This window comes from Rattus norvegicus, chromosome 2 (assembly GCF_021556685.1).
Source record: "Rattus norvegicus strain SHRSP/BbbUtx chromosome 2, alternate assembly SHRSP_T2T, whole genome shotgun sequence".
In the NCBI taxonomy this organism is placed as follows: Eukaryota; Metazoa; Chordata; class Mammalia; order Rodentia; family Muridae; genus Rattus; species Rattus norvegicus.
Window position 1 is genome coordinate 55,340,960 of NC_141535.1, and position 25,020 is coordinate 55,365,979.

At 38.3% G+C, this 25,020-nt stretch overlaps 1 protein-coding gene across 1 annotated transcript in view; it reads left to right on the plus strand.

Annotated features, from left to right (window-relative positions):
• The window catches only part of Plcxd3 (phosphatidylinositol-specific phospholipase C, X domain containing 3), a 164,421-nt gene that overhangs the window by 39,807 nt on the left and 99,594 nt on the right, over positions 1-25,020 (plus strand).

A 25,020-nucleotide genomic window follows, 5' to 3' on the forward strand; every position in this document is an offset into this window, starting at 1 on the left:
CTTCCACAGAAGCAGAAAGTATCCAAGATGCCAGTATCTATGATTCTTTAGTGCAATCTGCAATTGCTCATTAACTATTTGCACAGACACATTTTATGTTCCTTCAGATATTTGCTTAATGTAATTTTAATGACAATGTTTACCTTGTCTACTTAATTTAAAACTGAACTACTCCCTCAGCATCTCTAACAACATTATCCCCCTCTACATAGCAACAAGTTGTTCCCTGACCACTACACATGTGCCATAGTACATGCATGGTCCTTTCAACTGTATACATACATGTTTAAAAAGGGATATGCTACATACAGTCTGGGTGTTTGCGACTCCTATTCAGTTGGTATGTGGAATAAGAATCACCAAGATGATTATTTTAAAGGTAGGACATTGGGAGATAATTGGGTCACCAGAACTTAGCACAGATGAATGGTAATCATGCTTTATTAAAGGGTAACTAGAAAGATGTATTTCTTTCCATCATATGAAGACACAACTGGAAATAGGAATTTATGACAAAAAAAAACCAGGACTTTACTCTGATCTATGCTCACTCATCATTATTAATGCTATCAGAGGACAACACAGGATACCTTTGAAGATGATAAATATGTTCATTACCCTGACTATCACAATGGGTCCATAAGTACATCTATGTATATAATGACCAAAACAGAACTGAATTCTATACTTTTCCAAGTACATGCACTGATTTTTTAAAAATACAAAACATAATAAATGTTTTCAATTTATAATATTTTAAACTTATGTTTATCGATACATAATCTCATTGTAAAGAGAGGGAATACCTAGTAGGAAGATGCTTAGTTAATAGATCTTAGTTGTTCGCAGTACAAATAAGTGGCAAGTGACCCAAAGTATGATACTGTGTCTGATTTATAAATCCTACAATACATGTAGGCTTTGAACGTTGCTTTGTGTACCCTAAATAGATTGCATACACTTTCTTAGAGCAAATAAAAAAGAAAACAAAACAAAGAAGATGGAATGGTTCAGATTCTTTTGAGTTTGGAGATAGCTATGGGTGCTTTATAATTACGTTCTGGTTTTATTAGTTTATTTTTGTCATTATCGGTGGTGATGGCGGTGGTAGTAGTGATGGTGGTGGTAGTAGTGATGGTGGTGGTAGTAGTGATGGTGGTGACGGTTTTCTCTCTCTCTCTCGCTCTCTCTCTCTCTCTGTGTGTGTGTGTGTGTGTGTGTGTGTGTGTGTGTGTGTGTGTGATTTGTGTATGTGAGTGTGTACACAGACATGCCAAAGCATATGTGTGGATGTCACAGGATAATTTTTAGAAGTTGGTCTTGTACTTTCACCACAGGTCTGGTGATCAAAGTGAGGTCATAGGAGGTAGACACAGATCTTTAGGCTTCGCAGGCAGTTTTTAACCTGCTGAGCCATCTCTGCAGCCCAGGATTTTGTTCCTTTAATTATAAATGCTTTTAAATTCCTGGTAATAGCTGCGCTTGCTAGCAATCTTGAAGAAAATCAGTCACCATTGTTCAAATAAATATGTCTCTGCCCACACTGACCTTGAAGTAGAGTATACAGAAATGTTCTCTGGAGCCAATGTTGGGGAAGCTTGGGTGTACAAAATTGCCTTTGTGTATGCCTGTATGGTTTTTATTTTAGATTTAGAGTTAGAATTTTCACTGCATGAATTTTCTGAAGGCTAGGGGATATCACTTGAACAGCAGATACATAGGCATTGACACGATTACACTCACGTGCCTGTGTTTGTCACGGGGCTGGCATCAGTACCCACTCATTTTTCTTTTGCCTAAGTGATAGCAATAATAATATCTATAAAGTTTAGATAACATCAGTGTATCTTCTGAATTTGGATGAAAGCTAACCAGATCCACATTGTGTATTGTACGTAGGCTGTTTTCAAATCACTTCTTTGCCCTTCTGTAGGATTTAGTAATGTTTGATGCTCTTGAAATCTCGACACTACTGAACTAAAGAGAATGGAGAGAAAGAAGTCCCAATTTGTACAAGCAACATAGCAGGAAGCAATTTTTATCAAAATTTAGGAATATGGATCAGCAAGGAAAGGCTAAACTTAGGACACTAAGTCTGAGCTCAGTCCTCCACCCCTTGAACCTGCCTTCTTCTATCTTAAGGTTTATGCTTAGTGTTAATGGTCAACTTGACAGGATCTAGAATCACGTAGAAAACTCAGCCATGCCTGTTAGGATTATGTTGATTAACTGATTTAGGAATGCCCATATTAATCTTTTCGTGATACCATTACCTAGGTACGGGCTTCTGGACTGTGCAAAATGTATTAAAATGTCTGAGCACTGGGAGGCATCCATTGTGGATGCAGTGTGACCAACTGCTTCAAGCTCCTGCTACTTAGACCTCCTCACCATGATAGACTGCAGTGTGAAGTGCAAGCAAGATTTGAGTTGTTGTGTTAGGGTACTTTATAGCAACAGGAGAACAAACTAAGATATGGTTCTTGGTTTTATTTCAATAAGGAAAGTGATTCCTTTGGGAAGCAAGACTTGGCTAACAGCATGACAGTCAAAAGCTCAGTGCTTTCCAACAGTCATGAAAATGAGAGCTAGGTAAAGCTCATTCTAAGGGTCAGGCAAGTAAAAAAAAAAGGAACCATAGAAGAGCTAGTTCATCAGAGAATTCCCTCTGGCACACTTAATTAGATGAGTTATTGAGTCATCTGCTGATCCTAAAATTTGGGACAGATACTCAACATAAAACAAAAATATTTCACCTCTTCTCAATGAAACAAATATTTTGCTTATTTTTAGAAATGTTTGTCAAAGGGCTTTTTTTCCCTTTTGCATAAACCTTTGAACACTTTAACTTTGCTGTCACAGTTGATTGTACCCGTCTTTTCTGTTTTGAGTGACATTGTGGATATCAAGGATGACTCTGAGTTGATTTTGCAATAATAGACACTTAACCGCCTGTTATCCCTCCTCACATAGATACCTTTTTATCACACTGGCCAATGACTACCATGTGGCATTTGTTCTACACATCTCTTCTTTTAAAGATTTATTTTATTTTGGATTACGGTATGAATGTGTCTGGTTATGGGTGCAGATGCCATGAAGGCCAAAAGAGGTTGTGGATCTTTTGGAGGGAGAGTTGCTGGTGTTCTTAGAATGTAACTTGGGTCCTCCAGAAGGTCAAGACATGTTCTTACCCTGTGAGGCATCTCTACAACCTTAATTCTACGTATTATGGGAGAGAAGTCACCTCCTTCTCCATCTGCATCTCTGAACTAAAAAAATTAGAATAAAATATATTAATTAGTTAATTTATATGTTCATTTTTACTTTTAACTGAAATGTCACAGGGTACATAGTAGTACGTGAAAGCCTTGGGCCTTTGGTACCTCATGATGAATGTACTTTAGGATAAAATCATGCATTTGCCATGTACACAAACAAACAAACACCACTTTGTTTCTAAACTTCATCTGATACTCACTCTGAGATCATCTCCAGAATAGAGATAAAGATACAGGTTCATTCTCTTGAACCATTACTTTGTGGTAGAGAAGCCAGAGCTCCCATAGCTTCCTTTGTTAGATTGCCTGTTGTTCCTCACACCTCTCTTCCCTGCTTTTACCCCCTTTCAGGGTCTATTCCACAAGCCAGCTCTTCTCTGCTATTTTCATGTTTCTCTTTGCTCTGTCTGTAGAATCTTCTCTGTGGAGAGAAGAATGGATGGATATCTTCAATCTCTCTCTCTCTCTCTCTCTCTCTCTCTCTCTCTCTCTCTCTCTCTCTCTGTACCTTATGCAGGAGGCTCTTTACACGGTCATCAGAAGTCAACCAAGGACACAGGAAGCCTATATCTAGATGTGTCAAAATTTCTTACGTGTTCTGAGAAAGTGAAAGAAAATGGAAAAAACAAAAACAAATAAAAACAAACAAACAAATAAAAATCCAAAACAAATTAACCCAGGAAACTGTTTTTCTTTTCCATTGGATTACTTAAGTTAGGCATGCCTTTGGGAGAAACTTCTAGCCTGCTTTTTTCATGTTGGGTTTGCAAAAACACATTCAAGCTTTGAGGAGCTCTCCTGATAGACATTTTCTTCAGCTTCTACCCACGGAACTTCCCCTTGAAACTATTGATGGATATGAGGTTACATTTTCAATCTCAGTTGATTGAAACTTGCTAATTAAAACCTCATGTCCTTTCTTTCGGAGACCTTTGAAAAATGGAGTGTAGATGCTTGTTTATAACTGATATAGTGGCTGCCCAGCTCAAGCTCTCCTGTCAAGGATGCTATAAATGTTAATTTGCTCGCAATTCTACCTTGTCAGAAACCCAGCGGGCTATCTGCTCTTACATCAGTCTTTTAAAACAGCATTATCCTAGGCCTGACTACCATCCTTACCTTCTCCAGACTTCTTAAGATCTTGGTTCTGGAAAACTCAAGATGAAAGCAAGGTCAGGCTTAGAGAAAGAAAGAACATGCTGTTTCAAAGTTGTAAGATGCATGTTCTTTCCCTTTAGCATGCTTGTATGTGGAAGTGTCTGCTATATTCTTGCTCTCTTTTGTACTTCTCCCAGCAAAACCATGGACCACTTCTTTAGAATTGAAATGATGAAAGGAGAGCACCTGAACATCCTTTCTCTGAAGGCGGAAGGATTGCACAGCGTCTTCAACACTGACATTTCAGATGCATAGCCCAGCAGACACAATTAGTGTTCTGTTTCTACCCCTTGTCCCTCCAGGGACTTTTCAATGTAAGACGCTATGACTGAATAGAGTGGGAGATTAGGCTTAACCAATGACAAGAGAAAACTGAGAGGTAAATATCACAACCTCTTTAATTCTCAAATGAGACAGATGTGGGAATGATCCATTGTATATCTCATGTGACCTCAATAAGTTGCAACTTAACTCAGTCTTACAACCTGCTCAGTAGAGAACGTGCAATGGTCCATTCCTTTCATTTTAATTTTTCTCCTGACATGATATATAAAAAAAAATCACTAATAAAGATACAGATATGAAAGTAATGCCCTGAAAATGCCCTGGGGAAGGAGTTATGGTGGTTTTAGTGAAAAGGAAACTTTGAAGGTACAGAAAGCAGGTGTGAATCTGGGTCTGGCTTTTAAGGGAGCACTGAATTAATAATCATATATACAAGTCTCCTTGACTATAGGTGTCGACTCTTTACCTGCCAACCTTCTGTCTATCTGTCTGTCCTTCTTAGTTCCTTGTCAACTTGACACAGATAGGGTCATCAAGGGAATGATAACCTCAATTTAGAAAATGCCTCCATCACATTGGCCTAGAGGCAGGTCTGTGAGACATTTTCATATTTAGTGATTGCTGGGGAAGGCCCAAGACCTGTGATGATCAATCCATCCTTGGAAAGTGGTTCTGGGCTGTATAAGAAAGCAGGTTGAGTAAGCCATGGATAGCAAGCTAGTGAGAAGAGCAATGCTCCTGCTTCAGTTCCTTCCTCCAGGTTTCTGACATTAATTCTTATCTTGGGTTCCCTTAATGAGGAACAGATACAAGGGCATATAAATCACCTAACAGTTTTCTCTTCATGTTGCTTTTGTTCATGGTCTTGAGGAAAATAGTTAAAAGAAAAACAATACACTATTTTAACATCTATCTACTTATTTATTTTTACAGTCATGGGAACAAATCCAGGACTTGAACATGCTGGGCAAGTGCTACACTTTTAGGCACACACTCCTAGGCTTTGAAGACTTTCAAACTGAAATGTTTGGAAGGTGTATTCTTTCCTTTTCCTCTTCTTCTCTCTCATTTAAAGCAAGGTAGTAACATTCATTCATTTTCCCATTCTCCTATCCATTAATTGCTTGATTCTTGGCAGAGAAAGGATAAACGTGTGATTCAGATGATTGAGGAGTTAAGCAAATAAGGATGGAACTTAAGTTTGGAGATGTGTTACAGGTGTTTTTTGTTAACTTTTCCCGGGAGACTCAGTGCAGGCTATCTTGAGCCCGCACACCAGTTCTGTATGGTTTAACATGAGAGAAGTTTGATGATTTTGTCTGACTCTCAAGTCCTATCCAGTGTCTCTATGACTTTGTGGTCATCAATTGTCAAGGAATTGTCAAAGAACAATAGTTTTTACTTTCTTTCTTTCTTCTTTTTTTTTCTCAAAGAGGCCTCTTTGGAATGAGGGGAGTTAGAAGGCTCCACAAAATCAGTGTGGCCCGAGTTTGCCTGTAGCCTCATCCTGTTCATGGTCGGGTGACCTTTTCTCCTTTTTTAAAGCAGTAAAAAAAAATTAAAATCAGTCAGGGACAATGGGCTCCACACACCAGTGAAGAGCTTTTTTTTTTTTTTTTTTTTTTTTTTTTTTTAAATTAACTTGAGTGTTTCTTATTTACATTTCGAGTATTATTCCCTTTCCCGGTTTCCGGGCAAACATCCCCCTCCCCCCTCCCCTTCTTTATGGGTGTTCCCCTCCCCATCCTCCCCCTATTGCCGCCCTCCCCCCAACAATCACATTCACTGGGGGTTCAGTCTTAGCAGGACCCAGGGCTTCCCCTTCCACTGGTGCTCTTACTAGGATATTCATTGCTACCTATGAGGTCAGAGTCCAGGGTCAGTCCATGTATAGTCTTTGGGTAGTGGCTTAGTCCCTGGAAGCTCTGGTTGCTTGGCATTGTTGTACGTATGGGGTCTCGAGCCCCTTCAAGCTCTTCCAGTTCTTTCTCTGATTCCTTCAACGGGGGTCCTGTTCTCAGTTCAGTGGTTTGCTTCTGGCATTCGCCTCCGTATTTGCTGTATTCTGGCTGTGTCTCTCAGGAGAGATCTACATCCGGCTCCTGTCGGCCTGCACTTCTTTGCTTCATCCATCTTGTCTAATTGGGTGGCTGTATATGTATGGGCCACATGTGGGTCAGGCTCTGAATGGGTGTTCCTTCTGTGTCTGTTTTAATCTTTGCCTCTCTATTCCCTGCCACAGGTTCTTGTTCCCCTTTTAAAGAAGGAGTGAAGCACAGTAAAGAACTTCTTGACTGTGCACTGAGCCCACAGTCTTTGATGTCAGTTATGGGCCTGAAGCTGGTGAGAAATGTGATCTATGAACACCATGTTCCACCCTTTATAGCCGTTGTTAGAGCTACCCTGAGACCTGAGGACAACCATCCCTCTTTGCCCTCTTTGTCCTTCCGTGTCCTTCTTTGTTTTGGTGTATGAATGATCGGTGGCATTTGCATAGGTTTGGAGCACATCAAGCAAGAATAGGAAAAATGCTTCTGAATTTGTTCAGAGCACAGCGTGTGACCACACAATGATGGCAAGTTAATGGGCTTTGTCTTAGTGAGGTAACTGTCCTCCCAGGTTTGGAGGTTTATGATAGTTTTATTTGTCAGCCTAAGCAGATACAAGAAGAAAGGATAGCTTTGTGCTGACATATTTTCAGGTCTGTTTGCAGAAAAAAGTGTTATGACTTCCTCCTGCTCTGGTCTTTGGTCATTTCAATACCCCTTTGTCCTTTAATGGTGGTGATTCCATGCACAATTCCCCTTAGCAGGACCACCCACATGATTTAGAGTAAGAGGTTATTCAAATTATATGTATTCCACAGAGCTGACTCCTAATTCCAATGTGCTACTATTAAACAAAGTCTCTAAGTATATTGACCCCATTTCTCAATACCCTGCACTATGCCTTTTCTTCCTTCCATCCCCTCCCAGAATCCAGCCCGCTTTAGGACCCTGAAAATGATAAATGCAGGTCGCTGATACCTCCCAACAAAAACATTGCCTGGATGCTTGCCCTTTGCTTTTAAAGATATTTTGCCCTTGTCTTTTTTTTTGCCCAAATTATTTTTCTTCATTCATGTCAATTACCACTGACTCTTTAACACTAGCTAATGACCATCTCTTTCGTAGCCTGCTTTTCTGGTAACTTGTTAATGCTTTGCAATGAGAAGAAAAGGGCAACAGCTCTATTAACACAACCAAATTGATTCATAATCAGACATGAACCAGGAAGTAGGTAAGAGTTTTTACAAGCACTAAAGGTTAATAGAACCATTCTCCAGCCTAATTTCCAAGCCAACCTGCATGAAGTTTTCTGACCTCCACCCCCAGACACGCAACCATTGCATAAGAGCTTTGGGCATGGGTGGCATGTAGGTGGAAGTTATTTCTGAACACTAATAGCTTTTTCAAGCATTGAACAGTTTTTACAGCACCCCTACAATGTAGCCCCAACAACATTCACACTAAGGAAATTATATAGTTAATTTAGCATTTATACAGAAGATTGGTTTCCAAATGGAAAAACTTATTTCAGTCAAAACTAGCACTTACTCTTTCCATGGAGATTTTTACACAGGCTCCATTTTGTCAGCAGGAAACACCCTTGTGAAGGTAAGTTTTGGAGGTGAGCAGTGGAGTCATATAACCACCCAATCAGCTCTTACGTGAACGACCAGCTGGATAAAAGCCATACCTTCCATTACCGTCTAAATACTTCGGTCTGAATATGATTGACAGTCAATCTCTCTTCGAAAGCCAAAGAGACCTTGCGTTGGCCTCTACATGTCCATTCACTGATGGGAAGGAACCCAACAACACCATTCCCTCTTCGCTCATGGAGACCTTCATTGTGGGATCATTCTGGGTTGTAATGTTTCCTTCTTATCCTCCTACCCTCTAAATCTGCTGCTGCTACATTTCAATTTTTTGGTAATTTTACTTCCTTGATCTCTCCCCACCAGAGAAGACTATGATGACCCATTTCAGATATTTTTAGAATCTGTTTCCAAATGAGGATGGTTGGCAGATTGTGATGTTCCCACAGAAGTCTGGAAGGTGTGCATATTTCTTTACCTCTGAATGTTCTAAGTGCTGTCACGCCTTTAAGGCACTGGCTTCATTTTGCTTTGTCTCTCCTTGTGTGTCAGTGGCATACACGCATCCCTATCAGCATAATTCATGTCGTGAGAGCTCGGATGGTCTGGCTTAGGTGCCCTTCATAACAAGAGAGCCTCAACACTGGATATAATAAATTGGACCTTGAAAATAGTTCGTAACCAGGAATGATTCCCTGCAATGCAATAAACAGGCTTTGTTATAAATTCAGTTGGCAGGATCTTCAAAGCCACAAATCAAAAACGACCTTCCTCCAGGTTGACTCTGCTCAGCACTTTTATATAAAAAACCATATTTCTGCTCAGGGCAGTGGATTTAGAATCACATTAGTGATGAATTTTTCTGGAGATATTTCCAGAGAGCATATTTCCATATTCCCACATTGTTTCCAGTCTTCTGTTAAAAAGAAAGTTCATCAAATAAGCTCTCCTCTTTACTTCATGAGCATAAGCCAATTATCCTTCCTGAGTTTTTCTTCTTTAAAACAAAACAATACCCCAAAGCACTCTAATCATTGCCAAAATAAAATTTATACTAAGAGCAAATCCTTCTAAGGAGCTTACTGTATGCCACCATAATCTGAAAGCTCAAGAATAACTTTGATGCAACTTTTTGAGGAGTAATTTGCTTTTACACAGTTAGTGGACTTCAGTCTGTGGTAGCGGTTTAGCAAGCCATTTACCAGTGTATGTCATCATCTGCAGTCCAGAAGTCCTGCTTGAGTTGTGTTTTCCTGCATTAGCCCAGGTTTTACTAATGTGCAGCATGTGTAATGGCTTTGCTGATTAAGGATAAGAATTAGAATTACAGATTCGATTAATCATTACAGATTCAATCTAAGATATCGAAGATAATTCTAAAATTGTACCTAAGGTAATATCTAACCATTAAGGATATCTATCTCATTCTATAGATATTGGGAATTAATAGCAATACATTTGATAAATAGACAGGGTGAACTGTAGTGGGTTAAGACTATAAACTTTCAAAACCTGCCTGCTCTCAGTTACCTTCTCCCTCCAGCAAGGCCTCATCATCTCCTCAAAACCTAGAAACAACTGGAGACCAAGTGCGTAAACACTTGAGGCAATGAAGGGCATTGACATATAAACTACCATAGGCTTATAATTCATCAAGAGGAATTTAGCTTAATTATAGATACATATGTCATTCTTAGTGGACAAAGTCGATGTTACTACCTGGTTTTAAAAAAAAAACATTGGCGGATATTACCTGAGATGCACTAAATGAATCTTTCCAAAATAAGCAAAAATTTGACTCCATTTTTCCTGATTTTCCAAGTTAAGGTAAAATTAGAAATTCTTTCTTTGACCCTACTCTTCCATGCTGAGACATAATTGGCTATAATACCACTATTCCAAAGAAAGATTGAGGAGCTGTCAATATAACTTAATAGATGGAGGCGCTTACAACCAAGTCCTGGGATCAGTCCATAGAACCTGTGAAGTGGAAGGAGAGAACCCACTCCTGCAAACTGTCATCTGACCTTGATATGAATATCTTTGGCATGTATGAGTGCCTCTGCATGCACAATAAATAAATAAATAAATAAATAAATAAATAAATTATTAATAAATAAATGAAATTTTAAGAAAGACATTCAGACAGTTGGGGACATATGTAAGGAGAAACCAATGCTCAGCTAGGGGGCACGTTTAAAACAACAGACACTACCCAGCACTGTGTATAAATATTATATAATAATTACCCTCACTGTTCACCTCCAATTGAAGTGATTGGGTAAAATTTAAGTGGAAACATTAGCCTAGACACAACTAAAACAACTCAAGAAGAAAGTATACCAAAGATTGTTTTGTACTTCTTTGATTTTGACATATCAGGAGTGCTCCAGCTAATGGAATGAAAAGATAATGGCACTCATGAGATGTCATCATAGCTTGGGAACAGTACCCAACCAGAATGGGGTTAAAAGTGAAGCTAAATGACGCCATGTAATATTGATGAATTTTCAGACAAATGTGTTAATTTTGGTCCAATTACAGGTTCTCCTGATACCTCTATCTGTTTCTATTTTGTCTGTATTTCACCCAACATGCTCTAAAATGCTTGTCAAAAAGGTAATAGTTTGGTTCTATAAATATATTGCATATCTTCAGGGAGGAGCCTTGGTTCAGATATCCTTCCTCAGATCATGCATTCTTCCTAGCATGCTGGTCAAGAGTTATTCTGCCTCTATGTTCCGTACAGTGAGTAGCAGTGGATGCTTACTAATCTACTCTCTGGGATAACTGCTTATATATGTCAAACTGTGCAATGGGTATCCCTAATCTGAAAATAGGATGCCGAATGTGTTATAAAATCTGAAGTCTTTCCAACACCAAGTTGACATCACAAGTAGAAAATCCTACACCATGAGACATTTCATGCATAAGATCATGAAAAATACTTCATAAAATTACTTTCATACTAAGCACATGTGAAGCATAAGTTGTTGTTCCCTAAGATATGTCTCTGAAGTCCTGAATCACCGGTATTAAGATATTGATACATTCAGAGAGACCAGTTATTAGTCATCATTACTGCACACATCATAGTGCACATCTACATGGATCATTTACTTGAGATGGCCTCTTGGTACATTCAGGACACTCAAGAGACATATGATATGTGAGGTTGAATAATACATTTTATTCTTTGCTAGTAGACTTCTTTTTAATAACTGCGCATGCTCTTTGAAGTGATACAGCTCAGACTAGTTAATATCTAATGCAGATTCACGGTCAATATCAATGATAATATTTCAAAAGCTCTGTCATCACTACAAAAAAGGATGTTTCCAGCTTCATCGTAATCTAACAGGGTCACACACCATGTTTCGACTCTATTGTTGACAAAAATGTTATATATCACCAATTTGAAAAATGTTAAATTAAAATACTTTTTTTTATTAACTTGAATATTTCTTATATACATTTCGAGTGTTATTCCCTTTCCCGGTATCCGGGCAAACATCCCCTTCCCCCCTCCCCTTCCTTATGGGTGTTCCCCTCCCAACCCTCCCCCCATTGCCGCCCTCCCCCCACCAGTCTAGTTCACTGGGGGTTCAGTCTTAGCAGGACCCAGGGCTTCCCCTTCCACTGGTGCTCTTACTAGGATATTCATTGCTACCTATGAGGTCAGAGTCCAGGGTCAGTCCATGTATAGTCTTTGGGTAGTGGCTTAGTCCCTGGAAGCTCTGGTTGCTTGGCATTGTTGTACATATGGGGTCTCGAGCCCCTGCAAGCTCTTCCAGTTCTTTCTCTGATTCCTTCAACGGGGGTCCTATTCTCAGTTCAGTGGTTTGCTGCTGGCATTCGCCTCTGTATTTGCTGTACTCTGGCTGTGTCTCTCAGGAGCGATCTACATCCGGCTCCTATCAGTCTGCACTTCTTTGCTTCATCTTGTCTCATTGGGTGGCTGTATATGTATGGGCCACATGTGGGGCAGGCTCTGAATGGGAGTTCCTTCAGTCTCTGTTTTAACCTTTGCCTCTCTCTTCCCTGCCAAGGGTATTCTTGTTCCCCTTTTAAAGAAGGAGTGAAGCATTCACATTTTGATCATCCGTCTTGAGTTTCATTTGTTCTAGGCATCTAGGGTAATTCAAGCATTTGGGCTAATAGCCACTTATCAATGAGTGCATACCATGTATGTCTTTCTGTGATTGGGTTAGCTCACTCAGGATGATGTTTTCCAGTTCCAACCATTTGCCTATGATTTTCATAAAGTCGTTGTTTTTGATAGCTGAGTAATATTCCATTGTGTAGATGTACCACATTTTCTGTATCCATTCCTCTGTTGAAGGGCATCTGGGTTCTTTCCAGCTTCTGGCTATTATAAATAAGGCTGCAATGAACATAGTGGAGCACGTGTCTTTTTTATATGTTGGGGCATCTTTTGGGTATATGCCCAAGAGAGGTATAGCTGGATCCTCAGGCAGTTCAATGTCCAATTTAATGAGGATTCTCCAGACTGATTTCCAGAATGGTTGTACCAGTTTGCAATCCCACCAACAATGGAGGAGTGTTCTTCTTCCTCCACATCCTCGCCAGCATCTGTTGTCCCCTGAGTTTTTGATCTTAGCCATTCTCACTGGTGTGAGGTGAAATCTCAGGGTTGTTTTGATTTGCATTTCCCTTATGACTAAAGATGTTGAACATTTCTTCAGGTGTTTCTCAGCCATTCGGCATTCCTCAGCTGTGAATTCTTTGTTTAGCTCTGAACCCCATTTTTTAATAGGGTTATTTGTTTCCCTGCGGTCTAACTTCTTGAGTTCTTTGTATATTTTGGATATAAGGCCTCTATCTGTTGTAGGATTGGTAAAGATCTTTTCCCAATCTGTTGGTTGCCGTTTTGTCCTAACCACAGTGTCCTTTGCCTTACAGAAGCTTTGCAGTTTTATGAGATCCCATTTGTCGATTCTTGATCTTAGAGTGTAAGCCATTGGTGTTTTGTTTAGGAAATTTTTCCAGTGCCCATGTGTTCCAGATGCTTCCCTAGTTTTTCTTCTATTAGTTTGAGTGTGTCTGGTTTGATGTAGAGGTCCTTGATCCACTTGGACTTAAGCTTTGTACAGGGTGATAAGCATGGATCGATCTGCATTCTTCTACATGTTGCCCTCCAGTTGAACCAGCACCATTTGCTGAAAATGCTATCTTTTTTCCATTGGATGGTTTTGGCTCCTTTGTCAAAAATCAAGTGACCATAGGTATGTGGGTTCATTTCTGGGTCTTCAATTCTATTCCATTGGTCTATCTGTCTGTTTCTGTACCAATACCATGCAGTTTTTATCACTATTGCTCTGTAATACTGCTTGAGTTCAGGGATAGTGATTCCCCCTGAAGTCCTTTTATTGTTGAGGATAGCTTTAGCTATCCTGGGTTTTTTGTTATTCCAGATGAATTTGCAAATTGTTCTGTCTAACTCTTTGAAGAATTGGATTGGTATTTTGATGGGGATTGCATTGAATCTGTAGATTGCTTTTGGTAAAATGGCCATTTTTACTATATTAATCCTGCCAATCCATGAGCATGGGAGATCTTTCCATCTTCTGAGGTCTTCTTCAATTTCCTTCTTCAGTGTCTTGAAGTTCTTATTGTACAGATCTTTTACTTGCTTGGTTAAAATCACACCGAGGTACTTTATATTATTTAGGTCTATTATGAAGGGTGTCGTTTCCCTAATTTCTTTCTTGGCTTGTTTCTCTTTTGTATAGAGGAAGGCTACTGATTTATTTGAGTTAATTTTATACCCAGCCACTTTGCTGAAGTTGTTTATCAGCTTTAGTAGTTCTCTGGTGGAACTTTTGGGATCACTTAAATATACTATCATATCATCTGCAAACAGTGATATTTTGACTTCTTCTTTTCCGATCTGTATCCCCTTGACCTCCTTTTGTTGTCTGATTGCTCTGGCTAGAACTTCAAGAACTATATTGAATAAGTAGGGAGAGAGTGGGCAGCCTTGTCTAGTCCCTGATTTTAGTGGGATTGCTTCAAGTTTCTCTCCATTTAGTTTAATGTTAGCAACTGGTTTGCTGTATATGGCTTTTACTATGTTCAGGTATGGGCCTTGAATTCCTATTCTTTCCAGGACTTTTATCATGAAGGGGTGTTGAATTTTGTCAAATGCTTTCTCAGCGTCTAATGAAATGATCATGTGGTTCTGTTCTTTCAGTTTGTTTATATAATGGATCACGTTGATGGTTTTCCGTATATTAAACCATCCCTGCATGCCTGGGATGAAGCCTACTTGGTCATGGTGGATGATTGTTTTGATGTGCTCTTGGATTCGGTTTGCCAGAATTTTATTGAGTATTTTTGCTTCGATATTCATAAGGGAAATTGGTCTGAAGTTCTCTTTCTTTGTTGTGTCTTTGTGTGGTTTAGGTATAAGAGTAATTGTGGCTTCGTAGAAGGTATTCGGTAGTGATCCATCTGTTTCAATTTTGTGGAATAGTTTGGATAATATTGGTATGAGGTCTTCTCTGAAAGTTTGGAAGAATTCTGCACTAAACCCGTCTGGACCTGGGCTCTTTTTGGTTGGGAGACCTTTAATGACTGCTTCTATTTCCTTAGGAGTTATGGGTTGTTTAACTGGTTTATCTGTTCCTGATTTAACTTTGGTACCTGGTATCTGTCTAGGAAATTGTCCATTTCCTGAAGATTTTCAAGTTTTGTTGAATATAGGTTTTTATAGTAAGATCTGATGATTTTTTGAATTTCCTCTGAATCTGTTGTTATGTCTCCCTTTTCATTTCTGATTTTGTTAATTTGGACGCACTCTCTGTGTCCTCTCGTTAGTCTGGCTAAGGGTTTATCTATCTTGTTGATTTTCTCAAAGAACCAACTTTTGGTTCTGTTGATTCTTTCTATGGTCCTTTTTGTTTCTACTGGTTGATTTCTGCTCTGAGTTTGATTATTTCCTGCCTTCTACTCCTCCTGGGTGTATTTGCTTCTTTTTGTTCTAGAGCTTTTAGGTGTGCTGTCAAGCTGCTGACATATGCTCTTTCCTGTTTCTTTCTGCAGGCACTCAGCGCTATGAGTTTTCCTCTTAGCACTGCTTTCATTGTGTCCCATAAGTTTGGGTATGTTGTACCTTCATTTTCATTAAATTCTAAAAAGTTTTTAATTTCTTTCTTTATTTCTTCCTTGACCAGGTTATCATTGAGTAGAGCATTGTTCAATTTCCAAGTATATGTGGGCATTCTTCCTTGATTGTTATTGAAGACCAGTTTTAGGCCGTGGTGGTCCGATAGCACGCATGGGATTATTTCTATCTTTCTGTACCTGTTGAGGCCCGTTTTTTGACCAACTATATGGTCAATTTTGGAGAAAGTACCATGAGGAGCTGAGAAGAAGGTATATCCTTTTGCTTTAGGATAGAATGTTCTATGAATTACTTTTGACCTAAAGAATTTCAGACAATTACTGAAACTCTATTATGCAAATAACATCTTATAAATATTGTTTTTATCAAAATATAAACTATGTGTAGCACTATATATTACATGTAGTATAAAATATGCATGATATAACTTTAACAGAAGTAAGATATCTTCTTGCCATAGTTTTCAAAATTATTATTAATAATTTTATATTATTAGGGCCAAATACATTGTCTTCATATCATAAGGACAGTTGTAAGTACACATGTTTGTGGGACTTTACTGCACCGTATATTCAGTTTTCAATGAATTACTCTGTGTATCAGGAACAACTGTGATTTGCTCCATTTACAACATAGGTAAAGCTGTGCTCTTTGCGAATCACATTCTCCTTGAATTCATATCCTTTTCTGGAAGTTCTTATACAAGATTGCTTTTGGTCATCTTTATTTTCTCGAGTTCAAATTCTTCATTGTAAGTTGACGTGGCTTTTGTTTAACTCATTATCAGGGTCAATATACTCATATTTGAACATTTCTATGTTGAAGCAAGTTTTAATATAAAGTTTTCAACCACTCTTTAATACTACAATGTAAGGAATATTCTTGATATCATAAACTTCTCTTGTAGATACACACTGGGCACTGCGAATATCTCCTCAGACCCTCCCACACTCCTTTTTCATGTCCCTCCACCTCTCTTTCGTCTCCTTAATTCTCCAAGACATCCTTAAGTCTTCTGTCATTATTATATGCACAAAGCAGTCTATGTGACTATTTAAAATCTAGGAGCCACAAATTAAGAAAACCGACTTTCTTTCTGAGACTGGGTTAATTTGTTTAACGCAATTGTCTCTAGTCGTCTCTTTTTTCCACATAGATGAGATGCTTTCATTCATCTTTATGACTGAGAAATCAATCCATTGTTTAAATAGGCCAACTTCTTCTAACCATTTTTCAGTTGTTAGAGACCTAGGTTCATTCCATAAATAGCTATTGAGAACTGTTTTGCAATAAACATTGATTGCAAGTATCTGTGATGTTTTAAACCAGAATGCTTTCGGTAAATCTCCAGCAAAATTGTGTAAGATAGACCTATTTTGAGTTTTTTCCTTTGTTTTTGTAAAGTATTTTTTTGAAGAAAATATAATTATATCGAAAGTAACTCTTCATTCCATTTTTCCTATCCAACCCTTTCTGTGTATCCCCTTACACTCTCTCATAGCCATGGCCTCTATTTCTTTGTTTCATGCATGCATACACATGTATACATGCATACATGCACATATATATGTACATACATATATACATAATATATAAACACAACCTGCTGAGTTCATAGCTTTTAGTTTTGACATAGTATACTGGTTTCCATAGAGATTTAACTAGTTTACACCACAACCAGAAGTGTTAACAAATTTTCTTTTCTCTCTATTTTCACCAGCATTTTTTTTTACCTATATTTACCTTTTTTTACCTTTTTTTTTTTTTTGCCTCATGACATCCTGAATGGCATAAAGGTAAACATGCAATTTAGTTTTGATTTGCATTTCTCTGGTAGCTAGTGAAGTCCAACATCTTATCATGTATTTCCTGGCCATCTGAATTTCCCTTTTGAAAACAGTCTGTTCCCTTCATCAGATCATTTATACCTTGGCTAGTTTGTCTTCTTGTGGTTTAGGATTTAGTTCTTTATGTAATCTTGATATCAGTCCCCTGACAGATGTAGAGCTAGCAAAAGATTTCTCCCATTCTGTAGGCTGTCTTTTCCCTAAACTTTTTTTCTTTCATGAGAGCTGATATATCTATTGGATTGGTATCCTGAATGACTGGGTTCTCTCCAGAAAGTCCTTTTCGGTACTATATTTTGAAGGGTTTTCCCTACTTTTCCTGTAATGGTTTCTGAGCTTTAAGGTTTGTGTGAAGACCTTTGATACTTTTGAGGATGACTTGTGCAGGGTGGGAGATAAAGACCTAGTTTCATTATTCTTTATGTAGGTATGCAAATTTTCCATCACTGTTTATTAAAGAGTGTTTTTTCTCCAAATTGTATTCACAGCATCTGTGTAGGAAAGTATATGGACATAGTTATATGTTGTTTTTAATGTAATATTTGAACTAATCCTTGCATAATTTCATATCCTGTATTTTGACAGCATTCACTCCTTACAGCTACTCCTAACTTTTCTCAAGTCTATATCTCATGTCCTACCCTCCTCACAACTTCATTAAAAAATAACTCACTGAGACCAATTGTGTTGCCCATATAGTTGCTCAAGGGTATGAGGCTGTTCATTGACTATGGAATAGAATCAAGGGCAAAGATATAAATATATATATATAATTAAGGTCAAACAATTTTTTACAAAAGTTCCCAAAACAGAGTAATCTCTAATTTCCTCTACACAAATTCACTCTCTATAAAGATTTGATACTCTGGACATTGTTGAAAACAATTAGGTAGTTTTCAAAAAGTATTATTATTTTATTTATGCATATACATGTGTGATGTGTGCTGTTGTTGTTGGTGGTGGTGGTGATGTATGTGTGTGTGTGTGTGTGTGTGTGTGTGTGAAAGAGAGAGAGAGAGAGAGAGAGAGAGAGAGAGAGAGAGAGAGAGAGAGAGAGAGAGAGAGAATATGGGGTGCACAGGAGTCCAGAAAAGAGAATCTGGTCCTACTGGTCATCATGAGCTGCCCATCATGAGTACTGGAAAGTGAACTGGTTTTCTTTCAAAAAGTAGTATACTCTCTAATACACAGAGCCATGTCTCTAGCCACTAAGGTAGTCTCTCAATTTTTTTTCTCTCTACACATCTCAGATATGAACTATAGAAGTCCAGGCAAGCTCCAGGAGGAAAATCTCATTTCTGTTGAGTGTGACATCATTGACATGAACTCAAACATGGTTGACATTAGTCTTTCCATTTTGTTATATGTGTGTTGTGTGTGCACATATGTGCTCATGTGCATGAGTGTACACATTTGCGGTAGAACATGTGTAGAAGTCAGACATCTGGTTTCAGTATGTTGTCTTCTTTCAATATATGGGTCTCAGACATCAAGCTTAGATAATCAGACTTGTCAAATATTTCTACCCACTAGGTCCTCTTGTTATTATGGGGTCTTACTTTTATTTTTCAGATTTTGCATTTCCAGTTAGCTTGAATGAATATATGAAAAGAGACTACCTGACAGGGAAGACTGTCTATAAAAAGCTAGTACTTGACAAATGCCCAATAAACAACTGAATGCAATCTTGAGTTATTAAATATAATCTTTAATTTGATATTAATTTGAGGTATCTCAAAATTAAGTTTTAAGATATGGGATATTAAGATTTAGGGATTAGGTTTCATTACATATTACCAGGAATAAAATCTAAATTATAATAGCTTAATAATACATTTTTCCTGCTACTAAAAGATGTATAGAGAGTAATATAGTTCAGGTTTTGAATATTATCTCTGTGGTAACTTCAGCTACCCAAATTCCTTCTTTATATTCTGGCATTCTTTGTACATGGTATCCACATCGGGATCATTTCACCAGATACTATGGTTTCATTCTAAATAAACCTTCATCAGAAAACTTCATGAAGGATTTAGAATGATATATCCTAAAATATTCAGACAATAGATCACGTATATCTCATTGAGTGGACCTTCTCACACAGCAGTGCCTCCCTATAAGTGTTACTTAGTCTTTATCTAGCATATTCCTCCTTAAAATTGTTGTTCCTGTATTAATCTTTAAAGGAAAAAAATAACATTAGATAGGAAAGTAGTAGTCTTTGCCACAGAGGGGGGAAAAAGGAACAACCTATTGATCAGCTATTCTTTATCAATGTTTGATTACTTATGGACAAATTTTTACTTGTGATTCATGTAAGGAATGGAAGAGTGCTTTGCACAACTCATGAAAAGTTCAGAGCATATGTCTCCTTTGAGTAAAAAGAGAATGTCGGGAAAGTTCTTAACAACTACCTCAACTAACTCTAAAGGAGTTGAAGGGGTTTGTAACCCTATAGGAAGAACAACAATATCAACTCACCAGACCCCACCAGAGCTCCCAGGGACTAAACCACCAACCAAAGAATACACATGGAGGGACCCATGGCTCCAGCTGCCTATGTAGCAGAGGATGGCTTTGTCTGGCATCAATGGGAGGGGAGACCCTTGGTCCTCTGAAGACTTGATGCACCAGCATAGGGGAATGATAGGCAGTGGGGTGGAAGTGGGTGGGTGGGTGGAGAAGCACTCTAATGGAGGCAGGGGGAGGGGAGTGGAATGGGTGATTTTTGGAGGGAAAACTAGGAAGGAGGATAACATTTGAAATGTAAATAAACAAAATAATGAAAAATTAAAAAAAATTGAAACCCAAACCAACTACCTCAAACCACCAATAATTCTGTTTTTATCTTCTGAGACCTAAAATCAGGCCCTGTCCTGTAGTAAAATGTGAAAATTAACAACCTTAAAATTTACCTTGATAAACATATTCTGATAGGCATAGAGATTAATGTTAAACTTTGTCTTGAAACATTTAACTGTCATTATGTTCTAATTTTAGATCTCATAGATAACTTGTAAAGATCCTTTCTTTATCATAGATTCAGTGCTGATAACTACTTGTGATAGTTTGAACGAGAATGGCTCCCATAGACTCATATATTTACATATTTAGTCACCAGTAAGTAGAACTGTCCTTATTGGAGGATGTATGTCACTAGGAGTTGGTTTTGAGGTTTCAAACGTTCATTCCAGGCCCAGCCAGTCTCTCTGTCTCTCACTGTCTCTGTCTATCTCCTTCTCTCCCTTCCCTCCCCTTTCCTTCCATTCCTCTCTCTTTCTTTCTCTCTCTCCCTCTCCTTCCCTGCCCTTCACCCACCTCTGTCTATCTGCCTGCCTGCTTGCTGAGGTTCAGGATATAAGCTGTAAGCTCTCAGCTCCATGTCTGCCTGCCACCATGAATCCTGCCACAATCATATTGCACCAACTTAAAACTCTACGCCAACCCCCAACAATTAAATGCTTCCTATCATAAGAGATGCCTGGTCATGGTGTCTCTTCACAACACTAGAACATTGCCTAAGTTAACAGCTTTGCGCTTGTTTAGTAGAAAGATTATATTACTATATATTATATGTTGATATGTTCCTTTCGCTGCGTTTTCATAATTAAGAAAAATTGATCACACTGCTGAAATAAAGTTAATCATTCTTGAAAGTGAGCAATTTAATTTCCCTCTGACATAAAAATAGGATATAAATATTCCAAACTGGTAGCAGCTGTGTGCTACCACACAGCAATTTAGAAACAATTTCTGTAGTGACCACCTTTCTAGTCATCTTCATGAAAAAAGGAAAAATTAATATTCAAAGTTCTCTGTGAGGTGAGGTATGTCTTCCAAAAAAAAAAAAGAGAGAAAGAAAGAAACATGAAGAAGAAATTGCATCCATTACTCTCCGCACATTTCAATGACAAACTCTATATCATGGCTACAAGTGAGGCTGGAAAGCAGGCTGGACAACTTGTGTCCAGGGAGAAGACAAAATTAGATTTTTGCCAAATCTGTTTTTAATACATACAGAAGTTATTCTCTTCATCCATTCTGCACATCCCATAATATACCTTCTGCCAAATGATTTTTGAAAAGACAGATTAGATTATATCACTCTCTTGATCTAAGATCTCTATTAAATGTCCCTGGTTTTTGAATAAACTCCAATTTTTGTGTACCTAACTCTTAAAGAAAATTCTCTTGTTTTAAAAACAAGAGAGGACATCTAACTGGCATTCACAACTCTGCTACCACATGGGATTGGCCACAATGGCTTGTTTTCATTTCTTGAATTTACCAACCTTTTCTTTTTAATCCCAAGGCCCTTGAGTTTGCTATGTGTTGGTCAAGAATGGACCCTGAGACAACCACACTCATGATTGCCTTTCAGCAGTCAAGTTGCTACTAACATGTCACCTTTACATCCAGGTTTTCTTCAAAGGACCCCCATTACCATTCTGAAATACTTAGTATTTTCTGAAATTTTATCTATAGTGTAATTATTTATTTACAGTATTTAGTTGCTACATCCCAATCAGCACTTACCTGGGAGATTATTGTAACCATAGCCTCTCTCTGACCTGTGTTTTGGTTTATGCAAATCCATAGCCATTTGAGAAGACATGATGTCTCAGTATCCTACACTCTTATTACCTTCATGTATAGCCCTGTTTCATGGTGCTCATATTATAAGATCCCTCCCCAAAGGGTGACAGATCCTATTCTACTTTTCTTAAATTTTCTACTAAGTATAAGCATGTGAAGTGAAAGGGTGAAACAGAATATTGAAAATTTGAAGGGGAAAGTGCTAATGTTTAGTGTTTAAGGCAAGATTTCAATTATTTTCATTATTCCCCAGGATCCTGTGAATAAGTTAGTCCATGTTATGCATAAATAAATGAGATATTTTAGGTAATCAAGGAGCTATATTCTTTTGAATCAATACCTTCTCTAGATTACACTGAGTAATTGAAAATAAAGAATTCCAGGGGTCAGCCCTGCATTATCAGATTCTGAGGTGGAAGACAGCACTGTACAAAGGACAAAGGCTGATAATCTGGCTTTGTAACTCTCTCTTACTGTTCTGGGGCCTAGAAGCTGATGACTTCTGGCAATATAATTCTTAGTGTTCTGGGGTCAAAAGCTGATGACTTTTGCAATTTCACAGAGAAAGGAAAAGAAAGAAAACCATACATAAACAGACACACACACACACACACACACACACACAAACACACACACACACACACACACACTGGTTGGGCCCAAATACTTGTTTCATTAATTTCACAAGTTCACATGCATACTTATATACACACACTGTTGTGTTTTATAAAAAAGATAAAGAAAGAATATGTTTTTGGTGGCTGTATGAACAGGTATGGGGGAAGGGGATGCCTCTGTGGGCTCATGCTGAGGCATCCCTTCCCTCTGAGGGACCAGCCACACGATGGTCATATAGAACAGAGTTTATTCAGGGCATGGGGATGGGAGTTAAGAGGGTAGTAGAGGCAGAGAAAGGCAGAAAGAGAAAGAGAAAGAGTAGAGGAATGGAGAAGTAGAGGCCAGCTATGAGCATGTGGAGAGAGGCAGGAAGGAAATGGGGATACATGTGGAAGAGTCAAGGGGACAGAGCAGGAGCAAAAGAAAAGAGGAAGAGAAAGAGAGAGTAGAGCGGGCAAGCAGCCTCTTTTGTAGTGTGTCAGGCATACTTGGCTATTGCCAGGTAACTGTGGGGCAGAGCATACCTGGCTATTGCCAGGTAACTGTGGGTTGGAGCTTAAACAAAATGCTAACATACACATAAACCTACATACTTATGTATGTATATACATGTAGACAGACAGACATATGTACATATATACATTTGATGGTGGAGCAGAACCCCAGTAGCCATACTTCATTTCTTCTGTCAGCCTTTTTATATCTTCTTAGACAAAAGTTCTTTATAAAATTACCTCAAAGATAAAATGTTACACAAAAGGGGAGTTACAGAAGGGTGTTAATAGTAAGTTCAAAGCAGTGTATCATTCTATAAGCTCATTATAAGTTCAAAACAACAGTTTCACATGGCCTTGCTTTACACAGCTGTGGCCTTATCCTTGGACCTGACTTAGAATGTATCACAAATCTGTCCCAAGAATATTTTTCTTTTTAATGCAACTTATGAAAACTTATTGTATTCTTCGTTATTCAGCCTTTATACTATTTTATGAGGAGGGAGCACATTCTATTCTTGATTCTAACTTTATTATATCCTTCTGGCGAGACATCTAAAACCATCCCCTTAGACTTCCTAAAATTATTGAAACATCAGGAATGCCATAAAGTAACTAATTCACCTAAATAGTACTAATTCATGAAAGTTCATCTTCATATTGATCTGCAGGAAATTTGCTCAATAGGGTGGGCTGATGCCCAGGAGTCTTTAGGGTATGTAATAATGGTAGGAGGGGCATATCAGCAGCAAGAAGCAGACTTCTTCCTAGAATGAAGTCTCTGGGGCTGTGCCTCTCCAGAGTGCATACATAGCAACCATGCAAGAACTGTGAGCCATCCCCAGGAAATCACTTGTCATATTCTCTAGATGGCTTCTGTCAATAGAAGACATGATTTTTTAAAAAAATATCTTTAGCGAAGTTTAACAGGTAGATTTTCTTTTTAAAATTAAGGTCAAGGTACAACTTTCAGTGGTCTCTTTGTGTTCTCTACCTTGCACATCTAGACTTTGTTATTTGTGCTGAACTGCATATCCCGGGTTAGCTGACCTTGCCCACCTCTCATGTTGTTATTAGAGTTCTAGAATTGTAAATGTGTGACCCAGTCTTTTCTTGAGTTCTGCTGATTGAACTCAGGTGTTCAGGCTTGGTGAGCCATCTCTCTGCTGATTTCTTATAATTTTTAATACTTCAACTTTACTTTTGAAAAATCAGTGCTTACAGAGGTTTCTATCTTTTGCACAGCAGTCTATGGACCTGAAGAACCATTTTATATTATTTAACAATTTTTCAAGCTTTGGATCTGTTGTCCTGTGCTTGTCTGCTTTGCACAGTGTTAAGTGCTTTAGTGAGTAGTGGTTGTGAAGGGTTGGGATTTTGTAACATGGTGGGTTGTATTTGAAGGATGTAACTGTGGGGTTTGTTTTAGCACAATATCTACTGATGCCATTATACTGAATGCTGAGAACTTTCCAAATGCTGTAAAAATCACAATAGCTAGCATTTGTGGGGCACATTAAGTAGTAAACTCTGAACTAACCTTTGGGTATACTTTATCTCAGCAGTATCTGCTTAGAGATGAGACAACCTAGGCTTAGACATTAAGTACCTCATAAGATCATATAGTAAGAAGCAGAGAGAGGTTCTGAACTTTACTGGATTTCATAAAGGACTCCACTGCTTTAAACACTACTGCATTGCTTGGCATTAGCAAGTATTTACAAGGATGCCGTTCACTGACACATATCATAGAAGTTGCTATGTTAATTACCATGGTATCTTTCAGGGTTGACAGTTATGAATCCAAACAAATATAGAATTCAAAAATGCATGTAAGTTATCTATTTAGAATACATGCTACCCATGCAGAACAGACTTGGCATGTACTCCTCACCACAGGTAGTTATCCACAGGCAGGACTGGCTGTCAGATGCAGAGCCACTATCCAGCAGGG